The sequence below is a fragment of the Petaurus breviceps genome, unplaced genomic scaffold, assembly GCF_028583685.1.
Source record: "Petaurus breviceps papuanus isolate PSGF00001 unplaced genomic scaffold, PetGlider_PUasm1.0 224, whole genome shotgun sequence".
In the NCBI taxonomy this organism is placed as follows: domain Eukaryota; kingdom Metazoa; phylum Chordata; class Mammalia; order Diprotodontia; family Petauridae; genus Petaurus; species Petaurus breviceps.
Genome location: NW_027185887.1, coordinates 9854813 through 9863157, shown reverse-complemented (window position 1 = coordinate 9863157; position 8345 = coordinate 9854813). Strand labels below are relative to the sequence as shown.

The window sequence follows — 8345 nt, the reverse complement described above, 5'->3', positions numbered from 1 at the left end:
GGAGGGATTTTTACAGTAAATCACTGTTATGGGGGAACCACACACAGTAGTCTCTAGTCAAATCCTGAAACACAAGCCTATGAAGTTATTTATTTGCTCTGACGGTGTCTGGTGAGCTGGGGAAAGTTAATAGAAACTCTTATGTTATTTAAGTTCTGTGATGGCATTTCATGGAGCTCATGCAAAATTTCTGCCTTACCTTGTGATCCAGCTTTTGTTGCCATATAGTTGTTGCATATTTCCATTTTGTTAGGTTTTTAGGTTGGAAAGTTATGGGGAAATTGATCACTTGGTATGTGAGCTTGCCCATTACATGTCTCTTTCTACAAGTTACTTTTTACTTTAATTTTTTTGTAGGGGGAGGGCAGGGCAGTTGGGGTTAAATGACTTGCTCAAGGTCACACAGCTAGTAAGTGTTAAGTGTCTAAAGTCGGATTTGAACTCAGGTCCTCCTGACTCCAGGGTCCTTATTCTATTTACTGGGCCACTCACTGTCCCTTACAAGTTATTTTTTTTTTTTTATCACCCTAGGGCTTGGGTTACTCAAAGGAGGGAGTCCTTAAGTACCTTTTCAATTCTGATTCCAGGTTTTGTGAGGAGACTCTAAGATTCCTTCTACCTCTGAAATAGCATGAATTCTATGAGAATTAACCATCATTTAGTGTATCTACTATATTGTGTCCAAGCTCCCTGAAATTGCTCCCTGAAATTATCCTTTAAACCCAATACATTCTATTGCCTGTGATAGGTTGGAAAGTGACCGATTGGGCTATCAAGGAAGGCAAAGAAACTCTATTACAGAAAGAAACAGATTTGTTGGTAAGGTCTCTGAGGAATTGGAATGGGCATGTCACCTTAGAGTTGGGGAGAGCTCTTTTTATATTTTAGTTTTTTGCCGGTTTTTTTTTGGAGGGCAATTGGGGTTAAGTGACTTGCCCAAGGTCACATGGCTAGTTTTTTTTTGTGTGTGTTAAGTGTATATTTTAGGTTTTTATTCTACTTCATTCAGACCTGGCATTCACATGACTTTCTTTGGCCCCTTTCCACCTTCATTAATACACGGGAAATCAGTTTAGCTATGGTAGAGAATGGAAACTTTATTGCCTAAATAACTTAAATTCTCTTTAAAGGAGTTCTACAAATATTTCTCTGATGAGATGATGGCTAAAATTCTGTCACATAATTAATTGATAGGTGTGGGCAAGGTGCAAGCCCTAGGACAAGTACAGAGGAAGGCCAGCAATTACAGGATATTGCCTGACCTGGGCAATGCTGCAAGTATCCATAGGTATTTGGTGTATCTAAAAGGTGCCATGTACACAAAGCTTTTGGCTGCTGATGGTGGACCAGAAACAAGGGAATGGGCCCCAGAGAGCATGTTCTCAAGTAACCGAGTGCCTAGCTAGGGATTGTTAGTGACAAGAGGGCAGACCACTGAGGTGCCATCAACCTCAAACTCTGGTGTCCCAAGGCTTCAGAGGGGAACCCCTTCTACTATCCTCAGAGACTCAAGAGAGAACCAAGCACCTAGAGCTATTTCCTAGTGAACAGGGAAGAGATGCTTATAGTTCCATAATGACATTGTAGACGTTCTTCCCATGTAGATCCTGACTCTGACAGGATTCTCCCATTCATTCCAAAGATACTGGGGAGTGACCATATGTAAATTCCCATGCTAGGAACTACAGGATATCAAGACTTGAGTACAATATAGTCTATATATGTATGTATATATGTGTGTGCATATATGTATATAATATGTGTATGTGTGTATATACACACAGACACGTGTGCATATATGTAGTATGTGTATATACATACATATACATGCCTAGTAAGGGAACTACCACAAAAGTTAGAATCTGAAAGTGCAATGAAAAGTACAGAGGCATCATTTCTAGTTAGGGAATGAGAAGGGTGTCATGGAGGGTGTGGCGTTTGAGTTGGGCCTTAAAGGTTAGGTAGGATTTCATTGAGTTAAACTGGTAGAAAAGGGCATTCCATTTTAAAAAATATTTTATTGATATTGTTTTAAAGAATCTTTCTACCCATTGTCTACCACCTCTCTGTTGACAGGAGACATGCTTTCATCAAGTCTTCTGAACAAAAGTTTGGTCACTGCAGGGATTTAAATTTTGAAGTCTCTCAATGTTGCTTTCCTTTACATTAATATTGCACTATGTTGTTCAGTTGTGTCCAACTTTTTGTGGGGTTTCCTTGCATAGATACTACAGAGGTTTGCCTTTTCCTTCTTCAGCTTATTTTTACAGATGAGGAAATTGAGGCGAACAGGGATAAGTGAATTATCCACAGGGTCACACAGCTAGTAAGTGTCTGAGACTAGATTTGAACTCAGGAAGATGGGTCTTTCTGATTCTAGGCTCAGCATTCTAGCCACTGTTCCTGCCTTATTACACCACAGTTGGGTAAATTATTCTACCTATTTTGCTCTGCTTCAGTTTAGATATCTTTTCAAGTTTCTCTAAGTTCCTTGTATTATCATTTCTTAGGTTGTAATAGTATTCCATTGTTATGTGCCTACTACAGTTTGTTCAGCCATTTCCCAGTTGATGGGCACCCACTTTGCTTCCAGTTATTTGACATTAAAAAAAAGTGCAGCTATAAATATTTTTGTATTTATGGGAACTTTCTCATCTGCCTTTGACCTTCTTAGGCTTTATGACTCATAGTGGTATTATTGGGTCAGAGATCGTGTAAAATTTAGCAACCTTTTTTAGTACAGGGTAATTCTAAACTGTTTTCCACTATGGGTGGACCAATTCACAACACTGAATTAGTGTGCCAGTCTTCTGACAGCCCTTTCAAAATGTGTCATTTTGGTGCTAGGAGTGAGATGGGAGCTGAAACCTCGTAGTTGTGTCAACTTCCCATTTTCTTATTAGTGATTATAAGTATTCTTTCATAGGCTTATTGGTAGCTTGTATTTCCTTTTGTGAAATCTCTTCATATCTTTTGCATGTGTGGTGTACCTATATATATGTATATATATGTATGTATGTATATATATGTGGAGGGTGTATGGGGGCATTGATATATGTAACATAATGCATCTATATATACACATCCATGTGTGTGTATATATCTATATATACACATGTATGTGTGCATACATACATGGAGGGAGAGAGTATTGATTCATTTTCAAGGATTAGATTTAAATCTAGCTTCTGACATTTACAGCCATCATGACCTTGGATAAGACACTTAACTTTGGGGCTCAATTTCATCATCGGAAAAAATGAAAGAATTGGAATTGTTGGCTTCTTTCTAGCTCTATATTTGTGGTCCTCTGAGTACAAAGTTTTAATGTGACATGATATCTAAACTACCCTTTCAAGAAATTTATTGGTAAAGGGAAGACTAGAGGGTGGACAATAGCTTGTGGGAATATCTGAATCCCCTGAAGAATTTCCATTGGTAAAGAAGAAGGTTTGAATAGGTTTATGTGACAGATAGTGGAGGGGGAGATATTGCAGGTGGAGGAGGTAACAATTGATGAAGATCTGATGGCTAATTTCCCAGATCTGGGCCACTTGGGTCATTGGCCTAAAAGAATGTAATTGTAGAATTTCAGAGTTGAAAAGGACCTCAAAGATCATCTAAGCTTGACTCATGTTTGAACAGGAATCTGTCCCACTTTTCCTAACGCAGCAGCTATTGAAGACTCTAAAGGATAATGGACTCACTGTTGCTTCCTTAGGCAGTCCTTTCCATTTCTGAACGATTTTTACTATTAGAATATTTTTCCTTGCTTCAAACCTGAGACCCTAAGAGAAGGAAGTCTCATGGTAAATCTACTCATTTTTAAGATGGCAGAATTGAGATAAGCTCCTAAAAGCCTTTAAAAGAGAGGCAGTGAAATGGAACAAACACAGGACTGGGAGATCTGGTTATAGATGCTGCCTGTCAAATTTACTAGCAGTGCCTAAGTATGTATCATTTAACTTCTTTTTTTAAAAAAACTTATTTGTTTTCTTTTAGTTTACAGCATTCAGCTCCACAATCTCTTGAGTTCCAAATTTTCTTCCTCTCTCTCTCCTCCCCTCCCCCCATGGTGGCATGTAATCAACTATAGGTTCTACAAATACCTTCACATTAAACATTAGTCAGGTTGTAAAGAAGGGTTATAACCAATGGAGCGAACAACGAGAAAGAAGGGACAAAGTAAACACAAGAGAGAGAACAAGTAGTTTGCTTCAATCTGCATTCAGACTCTGTAGTTCTTCTTTGGATGTGGATAGCCCTTTCCTTCATGAGTCTTTTGTAAGTATCATTTAACTTTTGATCCTCATTTTCCCCATCTATAAAATGGAAATGTTATTACCTATATTACAGTCTCTAAGGACTATTAAAAAGAAAATACTTTACAAAATTTAAAGCCTTGAATAAATATTATTTTTAATAAACATGGGCAAGATTCAAGAAACAGCTGTGATTTTTTTTCTTTCAAAATTGAATGAATTCCCAGCTCATTCCCATTGTGATCTGTCCCAGAGTGATAAGTATGCATGCCACAAAAGGACAGATTGCCTACAAGACTATTTCCTGAATGCTGACTTGGGCGGCCCCCTTGGCTTTGCCATTTGGTGAAGAGAGTATGTTTTTGAGTATCCAGTTAATTATTCCATCTTTGACTTTTAAATAAGTCTAGTAAAAGAGAGATCCTCCCATGGAGAATACCTGGGTTAGGAAACTGGTTTTATTCTTTTAGAGGATTTAAGATTAGAATATGATTCGGTTGGATGAGATTGTGCCCCTAGACCTCTGCAGTTTTAAGGCTGGAACTCCCAGGCTTTCCTCAAGTTGTGTTTCTTTTCTGGAAAAGGGCCCATGCCTAAAGCCTTACCATGTCAGTCCCCTGCTCAAAAAACTACAGTGGTTTATTATTGCCTCTAAAATAACGTATAAACTCCTGTAAGCATTTAAAACTCTTCACAGTTAGTCTCCAGCCTACCCTTCCAGGCTGATTCCACATTACTCCATATTTCAATAAGACATTTCATCCCTACCTCCATACTTTTGACGAGGTAGTTCACCGCATTTGGGAAGCTCTCCTCACATTTGCTTTTTGGAATTTCTATCTCCTTAGAAGGTGATCTCAAGTGCACCAGCTTTAAGAGGCCTTTCCCAAGCACCTTGTAATACTTAAACCTTTCATTCCTCCATTAAGACTCAAAGTTGCAGAGAGGGTGACAACTTGTATTGAAAGAAGGTATTTCCTCATCTAGAAGTCCTCTATGCCAGTTAAATGCCAGGTCCAGTCCCTATCCTCTCTTATTTACTTATCTGTGAAGATGTCATATGTTCGCCCAAGAACATATAAGTTCTTTGAAGGTAGGGACTGTCACACTTTAATGCTTGTTGTATCCCCTGCACTTCTAACAGTGCCTGGCACAACATAGTTACTTAATAAATGGTTTTAAATTCATTCATGCTAGAGATCTACCCTTAGGATGGCATTTAAAACCTGTCACACTCTGTCTCCAGACTGCCTTTAATAACAAGGACAAAAGTTGCAACTTTATATGGAGATCCAAGGTTTGCAAAACCCATTCATCAGAACAATCTAGTGAACTAGAGAGTACAAGTATTTATTCCCCCATTTTACAGATTAAGAAACTGAAGCTCTGAAAGGTCTGTGACTTGTCTAGAGTCTCAAAGCTAGTGACTGAGGCAGGATTTATATCCTTATCTCTTTCCATTCATATCTCCCTTAGTTCTCACAATAAATTCTGTGATTCGGCCAAATTGGTCTGCTTGCTGTTTTCTGAGCAAGGCTTGCACTTTGCTACCCATAAATCTTTGCTCATGCTATTTGTTTGTTGGGGATGCCTTCTTGCTTTACTTTCTCCATCTCCCATCTATGGAAAACCTGCCCATCCTCTAAGGCCCTGTGAAAATAGCACCTCCTCTGTAAAACATTCCTTGTTCCTCTCATTCTGAAAGGAGTGATCTGTCCCTGATGGTAGAATACTTGATCGAAAATGACTTACTAAAACATAAGCTTCTTGAGGGTACAGGTGTATTCAGTCTGCATCTCCTTTAGGTCCTGGAACTGTGTGTGTGGGTGAAAGGCATGATCACGTGACCACATGGGTCATGACATTCTGTGCGAGACTCACAGGATTCATGCAAGTGGAATCTATGTGAGTCTCAGTGTTGTGGTAGATTGCACAGGTGCCATCTTGGTGACAGAGACTGTTTCAGAAGCATCTGAAGAGGTGGAAGCCAGAGGTGTAGAAATGGGCAGGAAACCAAACTCAAGCCTCCACCCCATTGAACATTGACTCACAACCTTGGTAGCACTTCATGTGTCCAGGAACCATGGGAGACAGTTTGCTGTTTAGATTATATTTCTTTCTTAGCAGTATTTGTGTGACTGGATTCTGTTACTTACGTTAGATGGTATCAGTCATTAGGTCTGCCTGCCTCTGATTTACTCACTGGGGAAGAGTTAGGATTAAAGACAATTTGTTTTTTCTTAGACTACGGCTAGGACAGAAATGGTCAATACAACCAATCCCAAATAATCCAAGACACATTTAAGTACTCTTGGAGGATAGAGCGCTTTGCTATGGGAGGAATAAGATCCAAAGTTTAGATAAGACTGGGTCTCCTGTAGAAATTGTTGACTAATCAGAGGATATGACACATGCACAAAAATTTATACTTGAAAGGATCTGTGATCAAATAAGAAAATAAAGTGTTTTAAAAACCTTTAAGTGCTAGATAAATGTTAGCTGCTATTATTATGAGTTATGTCAACAAAATCCACACACATCCATGCTCTCTCCAACAGAGCAGACATCTATGTCATCTCATCCTGTGCCATTGTCCCCACCACTTCCCCTTCCTAACTTTGGAAATCTGCCATCTATCAGTCTAGGTGGTGTGGTTGATAGTTGGCTGGTTTTGGAGTCAGAGGAACTGTTTGAATCCTGGCTCTGCCACTCAACTGCCCTCAAGGGCAAATCCTTTAACCAATCTCAGCCTCAGTCTCCTCATCTCTAAAATGAAGGAGTTGGAACAGATGACCTCTAATCCTCTTTCCACCTCTAAATCCTTGTTCTCCTCAGTCCAAGCTGGAAGCAGGAATCCTTTGGATATTTGGCTCTTTCTGCACCTTTTATGTCTGGAATAAGGGCTTTAGCATGAGTACTTTGTGGGTTTGGAGAAAGAAAAGAGGAGGGAGAGAACACATTCTATTCATTTAAAAAAGTACATGAGGAAAAGTAGTAGTAAATGCAAGTGTAGGTCATATTTTGTCTTGGCTTCCTGACCATTTTCCATTGTAAGTTAACTTCCATCTCCTTGACTTTAGTGTCTCCAGGGAGCTCCATTTGTAGCACTGGATTAAGTTGTACTTGATTGTGCTTTGCCTCGCCAATGTTATTCTCTTTTTAGGGATGTGTGTACTCTTCTTCCCCCAGAAAAGTCCCCTACTAACCTCTTGTGGGAAGGACTAAGGTTTTCCTTTTGTCACGCTTTTCTCTACCTCCACAGCACCAAGGACAGTGCTCAGTAATAAACACATAGGAGCTGTCTAAGTGACTTTAACCATTATTGATTAAGCACCTACTATTTGTAGAACTCTGCGTTAGATGCCGAATGGTATGACCTACCCTCCTGGAGCTTACAGTCTACTAGGAAGTCATACTATATTCACAACTGTCACTTGAATTCATAGAGATTGTTGCAAGCAAAATATTTTGTGAGCTGAGCGGGAGGGGTGAGAGGGGAGAGAAATTTCATTGCCGTTAGGGATAATTACAGGCTTTGTGGAAAAGGTGGCATTTTATCTGGGTGTGAATGGTATGGGTTCTTCCATGAGATAGATCTAGAACTGGAAGGGACATTAGAATTCAATAACTGGAAATGGATTTAGAGAATGTAAGGAACAGCAGAAACTAGCATTGCTTCTTCTGAGTATCAGAAAACTATTTTTGGGAGGCTTAGGGGTAAATGTATGGCACTGTGTGCCCTAAGTCTCTTAAGCAAGGGATTTAGTCCTGTACATTTGAAGTGAGTCAGCTTGAAGGCAATTGTAGACAGAATAATTTATTTAGCACTTTTTTGTTTCTCCATTTTATTCTTTATCTTTAAAAAATACAGCTTTAGAAATGATTAGTGTGGAAGGTCAAAGCAACTCATTGGACATCCCTAAGTAGGCATTAATTATGTCCAAGGTATAAATAGATTTGTTGTAAGGAAAACAGGACTCATTTGGATTGTAAAGTCATTTGATTCCACACCCCCCCCCACATACACATATACACAACACTCATGAGGTAAGAGTTACATGATCTAAAATCAATTCCTTTAGC

At 39.2% G+C, this 8345-nt stretch overlaps 1 protein-coding gene across 1 annotated transcript in view; it reads left to right on the top strand.

Annotated features, from left to right (window-relative positions):
- The window catches only part of PARD6G (par-6 family cell polarity regulator gamma), a 172861-nt gene that overhangs the window by 19154 nt on the left and 145362 nt on the right, over positions 1-8345 (top strand). The gene's annotated exons all lie outside the window — the stretch shown is intronic.